The following is a 20,136-nucleotide window of genomic DNA, read 5'->3' as shown; positions in this document are numbered from 1 at the left end:
ATTCCTCTATCTTCTATACCAGATGAAATTGGGATCCCAATTTCTTTATGACTCATTCAGCTAATTCACACTGCTTATTGCTATAGTGAACTGACTATTTGCTATTCTGGGATTCTTGCCAGAAACTTGTAAATAAAGCTTAATTTTTTATAGTAAGTTTTTTACTCCTTTTCTCAGACTTTCCAGCCTTTTCTCACATTGGATGATATTCTTTTTCCATGTGTATCTGATCTACAATTATTAGATTCTACTAATGCCCTAATACAAAGCAGAACTGTGTTCAGTTACTGTCTGTGAGAAGGGTTTTTGAAGAAATCCACCCATGCCTAGCAAAGCGGTAATCAGTTAACCTGTTAAGGTAATTAATATTGTATTTATCAATGTGTGTATCTTTTCTCTCTCTACTAGATTTAAGGCAGGAGTCAAAATTTATTAATCTTTGTATACCTCCCAGCATCTAGAATAGTTCTTTGCTTATGGTGGATGCCTAATGAATGCCTATGGAATGAATGAATGAATGAATGAATGAATAACATAACGAAAAAGGCTAGAGTCACTCTTCTAATTTCATCTTCTGAGTCATAGACTCTTGGACATCTCTAAGAGACTTTGAAATAATTTATCACAACATTCTATCCAGTTCAGGAATCCTCTTTGTAACAATGTTAACAAATAGTTTATCCAAAGTCTGCTTGAGTATGTTCACTGATGAAGAATTAACTGCTTGGAAAGCCTGAAAAATATGCACATTTTAGTGGTAGCCTTCTAGAAATAATACTTGAAATTTAACTCAGGTATTTTCCACAGAGGGGGCAACTCTAATGGTGGAAATGTAAGACCAACTAGAAGAGAGTATGATGGCAAATGTGACCTCATTTTAACATCCATCAAATCTCTCCCTAAAAATTCTGCCTAACCCCTGGACCTGCTTAGGGGATGGAAAGAGAAAGAGTGATGAACCCTCCACAATTGTTGAAAATAAGTATAAGAACTCCTTGTCTTCATCGGATGTCAGAGGAGGCAGGATAGTCTAGGCCCAGTGAACAGTGTGAATAAAGCATAGAGGAAAGAAAGTGCAGGGTATGTTTATTAGGCAGACATTAATAAATCACAAAACTGTGATGAGTAGGTCCACTGAAAATTTATACTCCTTTCTTTTGACGTTACATGGATACCATTGCAGCACACAGATTGTTCATCATTTATTCATAACTTTTGCTACATGACTAGCCCAACTTTTATCCCCTAGTGACATCATTCACTTCTACCCAAGTCTCTATTGGCAATATATTGCAACCTACTTACCCTCACAATGTATGTCTCCATTAGCCTTTATATGACCTGAAACTTTAATTATTTTGTAGACTCTGGTATTACATGAGCCATAGACATACAAAAACACTAGAGGAATATCAGTGTTAAAAAAAAATGAGTCTTGTTTCAAGAAGCATGGGGCTGTTAAAAAAAATTGTGCAATTTCTCAAATGCAATACATCTTTTTCTTTTGTTTCTATTCAGTTTTGAGACCAATTCACTATTGAGTTTTAGTGTGTGTCCAAGATATATAGATTAAGTATTTGATAAATGAAGCAATTTTTTTTTTTGATAAATGAATCAGAACAATGTAACAGCCTGATGGGGTCTCCTTCCAACTACATTTTGAACAACAGAAATTTTTCATGCACTTTGTTTTTCCTTTGTGGATAGTTAGGCTAAATTTTGAATAATCACATATTTAGTGTAGGAGGCTCTCATTTAGGAGCTTGATGAAATTTTAAAAAAAATGTCATATGCAAGCAGGAGCATCTGGAGGACCTTCCAATCTATGGGTCCAACCTCTTCCAGTTGGATTGTATGTTGGACATCCCTCATTATGGTTTTAGTTGCGGGTGTTGCCTCTGCACGGAGTATCAGTGCAGGCTGCTTACAGTTTGATGAACTGCCCCTGTAGCTGGGACATGTAGCTGTGTTGATTGTGGCAACATCTGTTCACTGTCAGAACTAGAGTTGTTTATGGAAAGAGCTGTGAGACAAACAGCTGACTTCATATCTCCTACTGACATTAGAAATAGTAACACTTCTCTAGGTAATATTATTGGGCAAATATTAGCAAAATATGTTATATTAGTGTTTGGTGAATAATATATTCTACTCAGTTCAATCTCATTTCTTCAATCTCTACTTATTAATTTGATTTCATTGAAAGTCATTAAACATGCCAAATATATGTCCTTAGGTGCAAAAAAAACCAAAACAACTGGGCTGCCATTTTGTTTTGAGATGGTGGACTGAATTACATATTAGACTTAGGATATACCCTTCTGTATTGTACCAAATTCAATTGCTCAGTCAGCACCTTAGAAGTTTATGCCAGAACAAAGACATAGACAGATAGACAAATGCAAAATGCCACCTGGTCAAATTGAAACAGAAACTTCATTTCCTTGGGTCAATACAATGTTAAACATTCTACAATTCAGGTGGAGAGGGCAGCATTTGAGAAAATGGTAGTTGAAAAATGTATGCTTAACTACAATAGTAGGGATGGAAAGAAGGGCAAGAAGTTAAAGAAGGACAAAAGGAGAAGAGAAGGAGAAATAAAAAAAGAGAAATAGAGGGGAGGACTACAAGCAAAGGAGAAGCAGGTGGTGAAAAGAAGCGGACAAGAATAGGTAAGGAATGATCATCAGAGATTTAGAGTTGCAAGGCTCTTTAGATCATCTAGTTGAAATCCCTGCTCACCTGGACCAGTTGCTAAGAAAGGCAGTATACTGTACTGAAAAGATCACTGATCTTGGGTTCAGAGGACCTGGATTCAATTCTCTCATTGAGCCTCAATTTTCCCAAATATATATAACCACAGGTAGGGAGTTTTTGGCTTAACCAAAAAACAAACAAACAAACAAACTATTTTCATCCTTTATAGCTGGCCTCTACCTTAGGGCAAAGCCACTCTTTTTCAGTTCCTTGCTTCAGCCCTCCCCATAACTTTCTCTTAGTCAAAGCTTTCACTCTGTCCTTCACTCAGGATTAGATGGGGGTACTGATTCTGCCCAGAGTAGACAATGGAAGTTTCTTTTTCCAAAACTTAAGTGATTCTAAGGGAAGCATCTTCCTTGTTAACAAACCTCTTCTCCCGTAAAACCACTGTTATAGCTCAATTACTCTCTAGGGGACCATGAAGTCCAGATTTAGGTAGCCTTTTTTTTTAACCCCATTTAGGAAGTTTATAAAATATAACAATCAATGAGATTCTCTCTCATATATCTCAAGAGCCTCTGGGCACCACTGTCTTCTCCTTTGCTTGTATTCCTCCCCTTTATTTTCTTTTTTATTTCTCCTTATCTTCTCCTTTTTCCCTTGTTATTTAACTTTTTGCCCTTCTTTCCATGTCTGCTATTGTAGTTAAGCATATATTTTTCAACTACCGTTTTCTCAATAGGGATTCCTCCTCAATAGTAGAATATTCCCCTCTACTCCTAAACTCTGAACAATTCAAAAGACCTCTTCTTTGTCTCTGTCTCTGTCTCTCTGTTTTTGCAAAATGAAATGAAATGAAATAAAATAAAAACTAAATTAAATTAAACATGCAAACCAGAAGCAGTTATAATTGATTCAAAAAAATCTAACCTGGAGGTCAAACTGATTAAACAGAAAATATAAATGAATCTTAAAGAATGGGAAAACTTTGGATTTAATATCTGCCTCCCCCCCGGACAGAGAGGTGAAGAGAGACAAGTGTGTCACTATCTTTCATTAGATCTGTCTGAAGGAAAAGTGCAGCAATTGGTCTGCTTGCAGACATGGATTCAGGCTGTTCCACCAGGCTTCAGGAACAATAGTGGTGGAACAGAGAGAGCCTTTTTGGCAACTCAAACACTCACTATTCTGGCTGCCTCTCGTTTCCCTTTCTGGCTTGAATCTCCTGATGGAATTTGAATGCTAATCAAACACCTAAAGTCCTTGCTCACCCCTGTTATCTGTTTCTCTTTGATGTTTCTCCTGGGTGTGGGAAACAAAACGAGGCTAACTATTTAAAATTCCATCAGTCCCTCTTCATTCCATGGATTCTGAAGAGGTAAAACCAAATTCCATTTTGGACTGCAGAGCCTTATTTCTCCTTATTGCTTTGTATCAGATAGAGATATTGGATTACATTTAAAATAAGGGGTTGAATTACATGTCCTCCAAGATTCCTTCTGGTCCTAGATCTTCTAATCTTTCATTTTATAGATGAGGAAAAGGAGACCTAGAGAGGTGAAATGATTTTCTGGGGTCTCATAAGAATTATCAAAGAAGTACTAACCCCTGGGTTCTCTGATTCCTAGTCAAGTGTACTTTCCATTATGTCCTGTCTCTAATAAGAAAAAAAGGATACTCAGAGATAAAATGTAGAAGAGGATAAATGGAGGAAGAGAAGGAGAAATAAAGGGGCAGATATGACAGGTTATCTTTCTTTTCAGAATTTCTAATTGCCAGATCTAATGTGAATAATAACTAAAATTTATAGAACATTTTAAGGTTTATGGTATACTTTATGAAAATATTATTTTTGTAATAATTTGGATCTGTGATCTTAGCAACATTGGCATTTCCATTCTCCCTGTTCCCACTTCTTTACCTTTTTTTACATAGGTTTAAGTGACCTTAGAGAACATGGAGTCCTATTCTCCCCAGACCCTATTTTATAGAGAAATAAACTAACACAGAGAGAGGTTAAATTATTTGCCCAAGGTCACATAATAAATATCTAAGGTAAAATTGGAACCAAGGTTTTCCTGACTCCAAGTCCAGGGCCCAATCCATTAAGCCTTGCTGTTTTTAATACTATGGTCATATCTCTCACATCTGTTTTATTCTCTCTGTTTACATAGCCACCAATCTAGATGGGACTTTTATCACTTCTTGGTTCAGGTAGAGCAACAAAATCCTCATTGGTCCACCTGACTCAAGTTTCTGTCCTCTCCTCTACAGTACATTTTCCAAATAGCTGCCAAAGTGATATTCATAATGCTTAGATCTTATATCACTCCCATACTCAAAAAACTCCAGGGGTGCCCTATCATCTCTAGAATCTAATACAAGTTCTTATGCTGAGCATTGAAGTCCCTTTGCAATCTAGCTCCTAACTATCCGTTTAGACTTACTCCACATTACTCTGTTTCACACACTCAGCCAAGTTAGATTATTTATTGTCCCTTGTGCATGACATTCCATAGAGTTAGGATGGACATTGGATTCTAGAAAGCAGAACACGGAGAAAAGTCTACCTCCAGTTCTGGGAAGGTGGAACATGGACATCACTTATGGAGGATGATCCCACTGGTGCTTTACTCTCATAGGTGAGTAGTTCCGAAGATGGTGTGATTGATTTTACCCACACTCGGGGATATTTTCAGGCCCAAAAAGCCTTATTCTATTTTATTTTTTCTGTTGTTGTCGCAGAAGTGCAGTCATTTGGAGAGAGCTGACAGAAGACCAGGTCTCATGGGCTCATGCTCAGTTCTTTTAAACAACAACAACAACAACAACAATACACAAATAACTTTGAGAGCTCAAATAAAGTGGCACACACTGCTGCGGGGTTCTTGGAAATTCAGTCATGGCACATGTGCCTGCAATGTTATTGCTGATTTCCCAAGGCACTCAAAGCTAAGCACCAGATTACAGGTAAGAGCAAGATTGAACGCTGTGGGAGCATATTACGCCTCTTTAATTGTTCTTTCTGTTACCTCAGTATATCCTATGTGATTATTCTGACTATTTCTGAGCCTTGGACAACCATATACCACTCATCATGGTCGTACCAAAACAAAATCTACAAATGATGCTGTGTCTCATTAGGGGAGTTTCATGGTTGCTATTTTGTTTATGTTGCAATTTAAAATGAGAGTCAATAAAATGTACTTTTTTCATGGACTTTTATTTATGTAAAAGTTTTCAGTGGAACTGGTATCAAAAGGATTTGTCATTATAACATGACATTGATTTTATAATGAAAAATCGTTTAAACCAATGTTTCACAAACCAGTTTGGTCACAATACAATTTTGGAACTGGAATACAGTGATAGAACCTATAAAATGCTGGTGCAGAAAGCCTAGGGGTATAGACTGTTCTTGGGATAAAAGTGATTTGGGGACATTTTGGGGGGAAATCAAGCCTATTTTAATATTGATAATTGCCATATGCTATAAATATTTTTGGCATACACATACTTTCCCATCATATCTTAGAAGATAAATATAACTAGCAGTACAATTTTCTCAGGATCTTATTAACAGTATAGCTACCATTTATATAGTACCTTAAGATTTGCAAAATACTTTGCAAGTATCTCATTTGATCCTCACAACAACTCTAGTCGGTGGGTGGCATTATTATCCCCATCTTATAGATGAGGAAACTGAGGCAGAGAGGGTAAGTGACTTGCCTATAATCACAGAGCTAGTATCTAAGGTTCTATTTGAACTCAGGTTTTCCTGACTCCTGGGCTGCTACTCTGTCCACCTAGGTACCTAATGTGAAAAACTAGAGTTTAATGTAACTTATTTTTGCTTATTGGATTTTTAAATCACCACTTTTCAAATTTTACCTTTAAATTTTACCTTTTTACCTACACTATTTAGCTGAAACCCTTAGAGTAATCTAAGGACTGGAAATGGAATTCTATTTCTAATCATTGACAAATTTTTCAACGATTGTTTTAGGTAAGATTTATATAGTACTTTAAGGTTTGCAAAGCATTTTGTAAATATCATCTTACTTGATCCTCACAACAATGTTGGGAGGTAGGTGCTATTATTATCTCCACTTTATAGATAAGAAAACTGAGGCAGTCCAAAGTTAAGTGACTATAACTATATAGTTATACTACATATGTAACTATAACTATAGTTATGTAGCTAGTAAGTGTCTGAAGCTGGATTTGAACTTAGGACTTCCTAACTCTAGGTCCAGAGTTCTATCCACTGTGCTACCCATCATTTACTTAACATTACCTCATAACTTGACTTAAGTACAGATAATATTAATCATAACTGAGTGTTGTTCTGATGAAGACTTTTAGTGATTGAGTAATACTACTAAATTAGTAGCACACATTTACTTCCTACTAGTCAAATAATCTTTTTATATATATTTTATTTTCCCTCAATTATGTGTTAAAACTTTTTTTTTAACATTTAAAAATTTTTTTTGGATTCCAAATTCTATCCCTATTCTAAATTCAAACCCCGTCCCTGAGATGGTAAGCAATCTGATATAGGTTATAAATGTGCAATCACATAAAACGTTTCCATGTAAGTCATTTTGTACAAGAAGCTATTTAAATAATATTAAATACTTGTTGAACACACTTACTGTGTGTGCATTATGGTCTCCTTGAGCTCGTGAAGCTTATGTTTCATTTGAGGAAACAAAAACTTATAATGTAATTGAAAAATCATGCAGGGCAATATAGAACTAAGTGCTTAAATTGTAAAGTGCCATCTATACTATAAGTGCTATCAGTGATCAGAAAAGATGGAATTTTAATGGTGGGTATGGCAGTGAAGGAAGATTTCAGCAAAGACGGGAACTTTACTCATCTTTGAAGGGACATGGACATTTCTGGTGGTGTAAAGCTTCCTTTATAATACCAAGAGATAGCTTTCACACTCAGTCAATAAGCATTTATTGAGCTCTTTCAACATGCCAGGCACTTTACTAAAGAAAGGCAAAAACAGGATGCCTCTTTTTAAGGCATGCACATTCTAATAGGGGAGCCAACATGTAAACAATTATGGATATACAAGCTTCGAAAAGTGGCAATGAGAGTCATTCTCAAAGGAAAGGTACTGGCAGTGAGGTGAATAGGAAAACATGTATTGCAGAAGGTAGAATTTTAGCTGAGTCTTGAAGGAAACCAAGAGACAGAGGTGACTAAGAAGAGTATTCCAGGCATGAGGAACAGTAAGTAAAAAGGCATGGAGTTGGGAGATGAGGGTCATTTGGTATGAAGACCGTGTTGTTGTATTATAGAGTACCTGAAGGGGCATCAGGTATAGAAGCTTAGGGTAGGAAAGGGCCAAGTGTGAAGGGTTTTAAAGGCTGAACAGAGGATTTTTGTTTAATCCTGGAGTAAATAGGAAGTGTATTGAGCAGAGAGAACAATACAGTCAGACCTGTGTTTAGAACATCATTTTGACAGGTGAGTGGAGAATGTGTTGCAGTAGGAAAAAAAACTTGGTGAAGGGAGACTAATGAGAAGGCTGTTATAATAATCTAGGTATGAGGTGGTAAGAGTCTCCATCAGGGTGGAGTCTATGTGAGAGGAATGAAAGATATGTATACATACATATATATATGTATACATACATATATATAAACATATATGTATATATTATATGTGTGTGTATGCCTATATACTCACACATATGTATACACACATATGTATACATGTACACATATACATATAAATATGTATATATATATACATGAGATGTACATGAAAGATATTGTGAAGGCATAAACAATAAGACTTGACAGCTGATTAGATAAGTTAGAGAGAAGAATCATTGGCTTATGAGCCTATCAGTTGAATGCAACAGGGGAGCTGGGAAGAGGGGAGGGTTTGAGGGGAAAGTAATGAGTTCCTATTGGAATATGTTGAGTTTAATTCAGGTTAAAAGCCATCCAAATGGATTTCCTGAATATGATCACCCTTAGGCCTTTTGTCTAAGATCAAGTGTAGCCCAATAATTGAAGGCAATTTACCAAATAATCTACCTGTTATCCTGAATCTATTAACATCAACCAAATAATGATATGTACCATCCACCACTATTGATCTACTTGTTGTTTCCTCACTAATTTGCGTATATGCTTGGATCCTTAACCTTTCAATGGGAGCCTAAGTGGCATGGTGGATAGAGCACTGGGCCTGGAGTCAGGAAGATTCATCTTCTTGATGAGTTCAAATCTCTCCTCAGGAACTTACTAGTTGTGTAACTCTGGGCAAGTCACTTCACCCTGTTTGCTTCAGTCTTCTCATTTGTAAAATGAACTGGAGAAGGAAATGACAGACCACTCCAATACCTTTGCCAAAAAAAACCCAAATTGGGGTTACAAAGAGAAATGACAACAAAAACTTTTCAGTTTTTGCAATAACTATTCTGGCCACTAGAGGATGCTCAAAGCATAATCTGTTTCCATTGAAGGTGGCTAAATAATTTGTCCTTTGTTTACCTTTCTGGGGGACTGAAAGTGGCTTTCTTTCTTCTCTTCATTTTTCCTTCCAGAGTTCAACATCTGAGAGATGATTAGCAAAATATTAAAATTATAACTGCTTTGATTATATTGGCTCAGCCCCCATTTTCCTTGGATTACAAAAGTAATATCAATATTTTCCTTGCTATAATCCCCAAACCAACAACATATATGTTATTACAATTTAATCTTATTATAAATGAAAGTAAAAAAATGCATTTATCTATTCTTACAGCTACAAGTCACTCCATGAGAGATAGGCATATCTCTCTTTTTTTTCCCCCTCCTTCTTCCTCTCATCCATTCTTCTGTGCTAGAAATTTTCCAGGAAAAGATTGGCGGAGGAGCAGAGACTTTCATGCTTCATCCAGTCTGATTCTAACCAGTGGCTAGAATCCTCACAGTTCTTGTTGATTTCTTAGTAAGTCTGGGTGACCGACTATTGATCTTGCATCTTTTTCCCCTGAGGCCAATCTCAGCCAAGCATGTGTCATTTTTCCCTCCTGGCCATCTTGATTGCCACCCTGACTCATTCTGGAAGTTCTATCCCAAATCATAGCCGCTATCCTTTAATAATGTCTTCTGTTACAAAGGGGAGGGGGACTAACGTGACCCCCAAGAAAGTTCTGAAAGGTATAAATAGCCCAGAAACTGCCTTATGTTGCTATATTCTCTGAAAAGATCAGATAATTTTGGAAATAGGAAGAAAGGTAGCGGTTAATCAGGAAGATAAAATGGAGCCAGAGTATAGAAGGCTTTTAAGGTACCACTAAATAATTGAGGGAGACGTTCAAATTGTTACTTTTTATTGTTGTTGTCATTTATATTTACCAAATAGTCATGTGATGAAAGGAAGTGTGTTGAGGAGGAAAGGGGATAGAACTTGCATCAAAAGATATAGATACAGAATTAGAAGGAACCTTTGTCTTACTAATACCCTCATTTTAAGGATGAGAAATCTAAGACCTAGACAAGTCATGTGACTTTCCTGAAGTTACATAGATAGAGTCAGGAGTTACCTGTATTAAAATCCTGCTTCCAGCATGTATTAGTGGCATGACCATGGATAAGATGCTAAGCCTCAGTTTTCTCATCTGTAAAAGATGGAGAACAGTACCTATAATATGTATTTCAGAGGGCTGTCGTGAAGATCAAATGTGATCGTGTATGTGAAGGACTTTATAACTATAAAACTTCATGTAAATGTTGGCTATTGAATTGATACTTTTGCTTTAAAAAGATTAATCTAGAAGCATTTTAAAATATGTTCAGTGGGGAGACTGGAGGCAACTAGATTAGCTTGGCACCTTTGTAACTTAGGGAGAAAATCGTGATGGCACGAGGGCCAAACTCTCCATAAAACACTCTTTAGAACCTCAGGATAAAGGCACCAAGGTTAGAAGTTGCAGTCTGGTAGACAATGTATAACTCTACAATTCCATCCTTGAATGTTGTAAATCTGTCCTCCTTTACAAGCACCAAATTTATTTTAAAGTGAAGATGGAGCAAACATTTTGGAAGGCATTTGGTGTCCAGAAAGGATAAATGAGAGCTCGGGTCTTAGCTACTGTATTTCATCCCTAAGCTACTTCTCAAGACATTGTAAGCTAGCAATTGCCAACTCTTTTGATATCTAGAATGAAATATGGCTAGTCTAGCTTGAAATTATATGAAATGGAGAAAATAATTTTATTAACTGTAAAATGTCCATCAATGTTTTACATAGTCCCAGTCAGTATAAAAATGGAAATTTGACGATATGGTCAATAAAAATCATGTGAATAATTCTGTGAGGTTAAATGGTTTTTTAAAAATCATATATATCTCATAGATTATACACACACACACAGATATAAGGCACACATATAATTATAGACACATATATTTAGATAATAAATACATGAATAAATATACACATGTATGTGAGATAGTGATTATATCCATAAATTCAGATTAAATAGGTAGTATATATACAGATATTGTAGGTTTATATAACATGATAATACATATACACAAAGACAATACACTTACACATATGCATACATACAATGCAATACATATACCACATAGATATAAACAGATTATAATGTGATTTAAGAAAATATAATATATTCACGATTTCATCCATATGGGCTCCCCCTCCATTGCATCATATCTCAATCCTGCTACAATTTAGCAGATAATCTAAATGAGTTGTGGCAGGAAAAATTATTACCTGGTTGCCAACATTCTGATTATGAACTTCATCACACAAAATTAACAAGGCTGGTCATTATCTACCACTCAAAGTCTTTATATATATATAATATATATATATATATATATAATATATATAAATCTTACTCATTGTTTGTTGTTCAGTAAAACCCTTAAATTATTTTGTGGCTCAGTTCTCTTTTCTGTAAAATGATGGGGGTTGGGCCAGATTATTTCTAAGTTTCTTTTTGACTTGAATGTTCCAAATTTCTTCTATTATTAATTAGCTTTTTGTAAGAGAAAGTCTCTTTGGTAAGACCATAAGCTTCAGTGGTGGGGAACCTGTGGCCTCGAGGCCACATGTGGCGCTCTAGGTCCTCAAGTGCATCCCTTTGACTGAATCCAAATTAATCTGTGAAGTTTGAACTCAGCCAAAAGGATGCACTTGAGGACCTAGAGGGCCACATGTGGCCTCGAGGCGACAGATTCCCCACTCCTGAATGGGTTTTCCTTCTTTGTAGCCCACATGGATTCTTGTGGAAGATACTGCACATAGTACTGGGTGGGAAATATCTGTTGAATGAATTAGTTTAGTTCTCAGGTCTGTTTTCCGTGCATTCTTACTTCAGTGTCTGAGAGAAATCCATGCACTCTGAAGACACTCAAGAAGTATCACTACATTTGTCTTGAATTGTAAAATGAAGGGACTACATTATAATTCAGGACCCTCCAAGCCTTACTTGGCAGAGACAATGAATGATATGTAGTAAACATCTTCTGATCCCCTGTACACAAATCCCAATGGTAATCTAACAAAAAAGTTATTTATGGAAAAAGTAAAATTTATTTTATTTTATTACCTTTTATTTTCCTCAAGCTACCTTGCATTTATTTTGTATATTTATACATAAGTATATATGTACATGTTTCTCTAGTAATGATAATGAGCATTTATATAGCACTTTAAGATTTGGAAAACACTTGACAAATAATTTCATTTGATCCTTACAGCAACCGTGGGGGGTAAGAGATAGTTTTACCCCCATTATACAGATAAGGGAACTGAAGTTGACAGAGGTTAAATAACTAGTCCAGGGTCACATATCTAGCAAATATTTGAGGCAGGATTTGAAATAAGGTCTAATTGACTCCAGGTCTAGTGTTCTCTCTACTTAGCCATTTAGTTACCTCTAATGTATGCTTCCTGAGGGCAGGAGATGGTTTATTTTTCTCTTTATATTCCCAAGGCATAGCTTAGTGCCTGGCGCATAGTAAGTGCTCAATAAATGATTGATGATCAGTTAATGATAGACGATGTGATTTTCTTTAAGGTTAAGTTTCTTTCACGGTTTGCTCAAAGGCAGTGTCATAGCTAATGAGCCTTATGTAAGGTACTAATATTGCTAATTAAAAAACAAGACCTAGGTCATGGAATTGTATTTGTTTACATTCCAAATATATATCTCCCTATCCTAGATTGTAAATTGTGTTAGGACAAGGACCATAATTATCTCTGTATCTCCCCTAGCACCTAATATAGTACTTTACACATAGTAGATGTTGATTATTATTATTATTATTTTGTTAATTATTATTATAGAAATTATAATCATGCATATGTACAGAGTACTTGAAGCTATATTCCCAGTGTAAAAATGAAGAGAACTGAAGATCATAGAGATAAAGTGATTTACCTAGGATTATAAGTCACTGTCAGTTCTTGAACTTAAACCCACCTTCTGATATTTAGTATTTGAAAAACTGTCATGTGGAAGATTGGTAAGATTTGTTCTCTTTGGTCTCAACGGACTGGAGTGGAGCAATAGGTAGAAACTGCAGTGAAGAAATTTAGTCTTCATGTCAGAAAAAAAAACATTGAAAACTTAGTTATCTACAAGTGGAATGAACTGCTTTGGGAGAAAGTGAGATCTACCATACCAGAAAGTCTCTGAGCAAAGGCTGGCTGACTATTTGTCAAGTGATTTATAGTTAGGATTCCTTTTGGGGTTTGTATTGGACTAGATGACCACTGAGCATCCTTATCTCTGGCAAGTCTAGTGCTCTTTCCGTTGTTCAATGCTGGTTCATAAATGAACGAATGAAGCAATGAGATATAGTATCAAGGTCATTGGATTCAATGTCAAATGATCTGAGTTGAAATGCTGTTGTCTTGGGGAGGTTGCTTTACCTCCTCGGCATTTGATTTTCATTTGCAAAATGAGAATGGACTAAAAGATTTCTAAGTTTCCTCCCAACTCTCAATTCTATCATCCTATGAAGGCATAAACACATGAATTAATAATTAAATAAGCCAAATAATACAATTAAGGCAATGCCATACTTAGACCAAATAATACAATTAAGGCAATGCCATACTTAGACAATATGGGCAAATGCCATTGGTACTTGAAGTTTAGAAGGCCATTTGCATTTCGTAAAACTTTACTGTTAATGTTTGGTGTGTGTGTGTGTGTGTGTGTACATACATATATATACAAAAGAGGCAGCATAGTGGGTAGAGAACTGGTTTTGGAATTGAAAAGCCCCAGGTTCAAGTTTTACCTTTGACATGCTGACTGGGTGATGCTGGGCAAGTCATTTAACTTTTCATTCATTTCAGGCAATTCCATAAATCTAAAAGTTGCAAAGCAGGTGCTAGTGGTATTGGAAGTTTCCTGGACTGATGAGGCTCTATTAAAAATATGTAAATGCATATACATCTGACTTCTTCTTCTTCTTCTTCTTTTTCTTCTTCTTCTCCTCTCTCTCTCTCTCTCTCTCTCTCTCTCTCTCTCTCTCTCACACACACACACACACACACACACACACACACCCCTCTCTTCCTCTCATATATTTATTTATCAATCTTCCTGGAGAAGGTGAGATTTCAACTGGGACTTAAAGGAAAGTAAGTTAGAATATGGAATAGGAAGGGGAACATTCCAAGCATGGATGGCAGTCAGAGAAAATGCCTAGGGATAACAGATGGAGTGTCTTGCTGAGGAAGCAGCAAGGAGGCCAATGTTCCTGGATCAAAGAGTATGATGGTGTAAGAATACTGGAAAATTGGAAAATGGAAGCTAGGTTATAAAGGGGTTTGAAGATGAACAGAGATTTTTGTATTTGATCCTGGAAGTAACAGAGTTCATGGGGGTGAGGAGGGAGGTGTAACATGGGCAAAACTGCTCTTTAACAAAATTACATTGGTGGCAGAGTAGAGGATCCCACTGGGAGTGGGATGAGACTTGTGGGCAGGTACACTAACCATAAGGCTATTGCAATAGTGTAGGCATGAGGAGAGGAGAGCCCGTTGGACTAGGGTAGTGGCAATATAAGAAGAGAGAACAGTGTGTGTTTGAAGTGAAATTGATAAGCTTTGGCAACAGATTTAATATGGGAGGTGAGAGATGGTGAGGAGTCAAAGATAGCACCTAGGTTGTGGGCCTAGGAAACAATTTTTTTTTTGATCACTGCAACTCTCAAAGGTCATTTCCTGATTTACAGGGGTGCAGCCAAGATGGTGGAATAGAAAAGTACTCAGCTGAACTCTTCCAACATTCTACTCCAAACAATGTTACTATAATGCCTCAAATAGAATTCTGGAGTGGCAGAGTCAACAAAAGATCAGAATGTAACATCCTTCTAGTCCAAGACCACATAAGAAATTGGAAAGAGAGATTTGTGGCATGGGGGAGGAGGCTGACCTGGAGCCCATGTGAATGAAACATGAGTGATGGTGGTGACAGAATTAGTAGCAGATCTGGGAGATCTCAAGCTAGACCTGACAATAGGTCAGAAAGAGATTACAGGGGTCCCCTGAGCTAGCTCTAGATGCAGGATCAGATACTGCTTGACAACTCCATTACCTATACCTAATTCTGGGTCATAGTTTAAGATCAGAGAGGACCACTTTCAATCAAGAGGGACTGGGAGCCTGAGGAGCAATTATTTGGCAACTCTATTTTTTATATCCACTTCTGGGTCATAGTTCAAGGACAGAAAGGAGAGTTTTTGATCAACAAGGGATCAGAGGAACAATATTGTTTCTAGTCCCAAGGAAGGGGGAACCATAAGGAGCAGTACTGATTGCAATCCCAAGGGGTAGGAGGCCCTTCCTGGGTAAGGACCAGAATGCACACTAAGAGAGCAGTGCCCACTCTTCACCCCAGAACATACCACCTTGGAAGCACTGAAAATTTCCAATTGCCCAGAAGTAGCTCTGAGAACAGCAGTGCAAAAAAATCTGAAGCTTGAGACAGAGCCTCCCACAACCCCACCCCTGCTTCATACTGAGAACAGAGTCTAACATTAACATAAAGTTCAAAATCAAGAAATAGTATGAAAAAATGAGCAAGCAATAAAAAGAACCTGATCATAAAATGTTACTGTGGTGACAGGAAAGATCAAGATACAAACTCAGAAGAAGACAATGTAGTCAAAACAGCTACTAGCAAAGCCTCCAAGAAAAAATGTGAATTGGACACAAGCTCAACAAGAATTCTTGGAAGAGCTAAAAGGTGATTTTCAAAATCAAATAAGAATGGCAGAAGAAAAATTAGGTAAAGAAATGAAAACAAAGGAAGATAATTATGAAAATACAATTAAAAATGTGATAAAAGAGGCATAAACATATTGAAGAAAATAACACCTAAAAAACAGAACTGCTTAATGGAGAAAGAATTACATAAATTTACTGAAGAAAATAACTCCTTAAAAATTAGAACTCGGCAAGTGGAAATTAATTACTTCACGAGACACCAAGCAACAATAAAACAAAATCAAAAGAATGGAAAAAAAGAGGAAAATATGAAATATCTCATTGGAAAAAAAAACTGACCTGGAAAATAGATCAGGGAGAAATAATTTAAGAATTATTGTATTAACTGAAAGCCATGATCAAAGAAAGAGTCTACACATCATATTTTAAGAAATTAAGGAAAATTGCCATGTAAAATAGAAATTGAAAGAAGCTACCTAAAAGAGATCCCAAAATGAAAACTCCCAGAAATATTGTAGCCAAATTCCAGAGCTTCCAGGTCAAAGAGAAAATACTTCAAACAGCCAGAAAGAAATCACTCATATACCATGAAGCCACAGTCAGGATCACTCAAGATTTAGCAACTACCACATTAAAAGACTGGAGGGCTTGGAATATGTTATTCTGGAAAGCAAAAGAGCTGAGATTACAATCAAGAATAACCTACTCAGCGAAACTGAGTATAATCCTTCAAGGGAAAATGGACATTTAATGAAACAGAGGACTTTTAAGAATTCTTGATAAAAAAACCAGAGCTGAACAGAAAATTTGACAAACACAGGACTTATGAGAAGCATAAAAAGCTAAATATGAAAGATAAAGTATAAGGAACTTGATAGGGTTAAATTATTTACCTTTCTATATGGGAAGATAATTTGTGTATCTTCTAAGAACTTTATCGTTATTAGGGCTGTTAGAAGGAATTTACATAGAAAGGTATGGCAGTGAGTTGATTATGTTGGGATGCTGTAAAAAAATGGATAAGTGAGAAAGAGGGATGCCCTGGGAGAAGGAAGGAGGGAAAGAAAGAATGGGGAAAATTATCTCACATAAAAGAGGCATTCAAAAAAGAGCTTTAATAGTGGAGAGGAAAGTAGTAGTGGTGGGCAACACTTGAACCTCACATCTAAATTTGTTCAAAGAGGGAAATACACACACATACACACATACATATACATGTACATACATATATACTCAATCAGTATTAGAAATCTATATTATCCTACAGAGAAGTAGGAGGGAAAAAGGAAAAGAAAAAGGAGGGAGGATGATAAAATTGAGGGCAGATAAAAGAAGGCAGTGGTCAAAAGTAAAAAGGACTTTAAAGACAGAAAGGATAAAGAAAGAGAAGGATAAAAAGAAGAAAATAGAATGGAGGGAAATGCAATTAGTAATCATAACTGTGAGTGTGAATGTGATGAACTCATAAAATGGAAGCAGATTGTAGAATAGATTACAAACTCAAATCCAACAATATGTTGTTTATGAAAAACATATTTGAAACAGAGGGACATACACAGAATTAAAATAAGGGGCTGGAGCAGTCTCTTTTATATTGCAGGGTAGAGATCATGAGCTCAGACAAAGCAAAAGTAAAAATAGACCTAATTTAAATGGATAAGCAGGGAAATGACATTTTGCTGAAAGGAACCGTAGACAATGAAGTAATATCACTACTAAACATATGTGTATCAAATGGTATAGCATCCAAATTCTTAAAGGAAAAATCAAATGAATTATAGGAGGAAATAGACAGTAACACTATATTAGTGGGGAACCTTATATTTCCCCTCTCTATAACTAGTTAAATGTAACCATAAAGTAAATGAGAAAGAAGTCAAGGAAATGAATAGAATCTTAGCAAAGTTAGATATGATATACCTCTGGAGAAAAATGAATGTAAATAGAAATGAGTATACCTTTTTTTTCTCAACTGTACATGACACCTTCACAAAAATTGACCATTTATTAGGGAACAAAAACTTCACAATCAAATGCAGAAAAGCAGAATTATTAAATGCACACTTTTCAGACCATAATGCAATAAAAATTATATTTAATAAAAGGCTATTGAAGCATAGATGAAAAGCTAATTGGAAACTAAATAATCTAATTTTAAAGAATGTGTGAGTCAAAGAACAAATTATAGAAACAACTAATAATTTCACTAAAGAGAATGATAAGATTGAGACAGTCAAACCAGTACTTAGGGGCAAATTTATATGTCTAAATGTGTATATTAATAAAAGAGAGAAAGAAGAGATCAATGAATTGGGCATACAACTAAAACAATTAGAAAAAAATAACCCAATTAAACACTATAATGAAAATTTTGAAAAAACGAAGGAGAAATAAATAAAATTGAAAGCGAAAAAAAATAATTAAAGTAATAAATAAAACTAGGAGCTGGCTTTAGGAGAAAAAACAATAAAATAAACCATTGGTTAAATTGATTAAAAAAAGAAAACCAAATTACTAGTGGCAAAAATGAAAAGGGTGAATGTACCACTAGTGCAGATGAAATTAAAACAATTTTTAGGAGTTATGTCCAATTATATGACAGTATAATTGATAGCCTAAGTGACATGGATGAATATTTACAAAAATATAAATTTCCCAGATCAACAAAAGAGGAAATTTGTTGTTGTTCAGTTGTTTTAGTCATGTCTGACTCTTTGTGATCCCATTTGGGGTTTTCATGGCCCAGGTACTGGAGTGATTTGTCATTTCCTTCTCCAGCTCATTTTACAGATGAGCAAACTGAGGCAAACAGGGTTAAGTGACTTGCCCAGGGTCTCATAGCTAGTATGTGTTTGAGGCTGGATTTGAAGTCAGGTTTTCCTGACTCTGGACCTGGCTCTGTGTCTACTGTGCTACCTAGTAGCCAAAATAGCAAAATAAAATAAAATAAATAGCCCTATGTAAATTTAAAAAAAAAAGAAAGAAAATGAACAAGCCATCAGAAAAAATTCCCAGAACCAGATGGATTTGCAAGTGAATTCTAACAAACATTTAAGGAACAATTAATCTCAGTACTATATGAGCTATTTGAAAAAATAAGTAAAAAAAAGGAGTCCTACCAAATTACTTTTATGACACAAATATGGTTGGAATTCCTAACCAGGGAGAGCAAAAACAGAGAAAGAAGACCATAGACCAATTTTCTTAATGAATATTGATGCAAATATGTAAATAAAATACTAGCTAGGAGATTACAGTATTATATTAAACAGATCACATGCTACAACCTGGTGAGATTTATACCAGGAATGCAGGGTTGGTTCAATATTAGGAAAACTATCAGCGTAATTGACCATGTCAATAACAAAAACAACAAAAATCATATGATTGTATTAATAAGTGCAGAAAAAGCCTTTGATAAATTATAACACCCATTCCTATTAAAAATGCTAAAAAGCATAGGAACCAATGGAGCCTTTCTTAAAATTTTCAGTCATATCCAACTCTTCATGACCCCTTTAGGGGTTTTCTTGGCAAAGATACAGGAATTTTCACCATTTCCAACTCATTTTATATATGAGGAAACAGGATTAAGTGGCTTGCTAAGGATCAAACAATTAGGCTATATTTGGAATCTGGAAGATGAGTCTTCCTGACTTTAGGCCTGGAACTCTATTCACTGCACCACATAGCTGCCCCCTCTTATAATAAGTAATATATATCTAAAACCATGAGAAAGCTAATTGATAATGAAGATAAACTTGAAGCATCCAAATAAAATCAGGAGTGAAGCAAGGATGTCCATTATCACCACCATTATTTAATATTGTACTAGAAATTCTAGCCATAGTAATAAGAGAAGAAAAAGAAATTGGAAAAATAAAAATAGGCAATAAGGAAACAAAACTATGACACTTTGCTGATGGTATGATGGAATACTTAGAGAATCCTAGAAAATCAACTAAAAAATTTGTTGAAACAATTAACTACTTCGGCAAAGTTGCAAAATGTAAAACATACCCACATAAATCATTATCATTTCTATATACTACCAACAAAACCCAGCAGGAAGAGATAGAAAGAAAAATTTCATTTAAAATCACTGCAGACGATAAAATGATCCTTAGGAGTCTACCTGCCAAGACAAACCCAGGGATTCTATGAACACAATTACAAAACACTTTACACACAAAT

The sequence above is a fragment of the Vombatus ursinus genome, unplaced genomic scaffold, assembly GCF_900497805.2.
Source record: "Vombatus ursinus unplaced genomic scaffold, bare-nosed wombat genome assembly UNPS02014821.1, whole genome shotgun sequence".
Lineage (NCBI taxonomy): Eukaryota > Metazoa > Chordata > Mammalia > Diprotodontia > Vombatidae > Vombatus > Vombatus ursinus.
The sequence above is the reverse complement of the archived record's forward strand: the minus strand, read 5'-3'. Positions refer to the sequence as shown.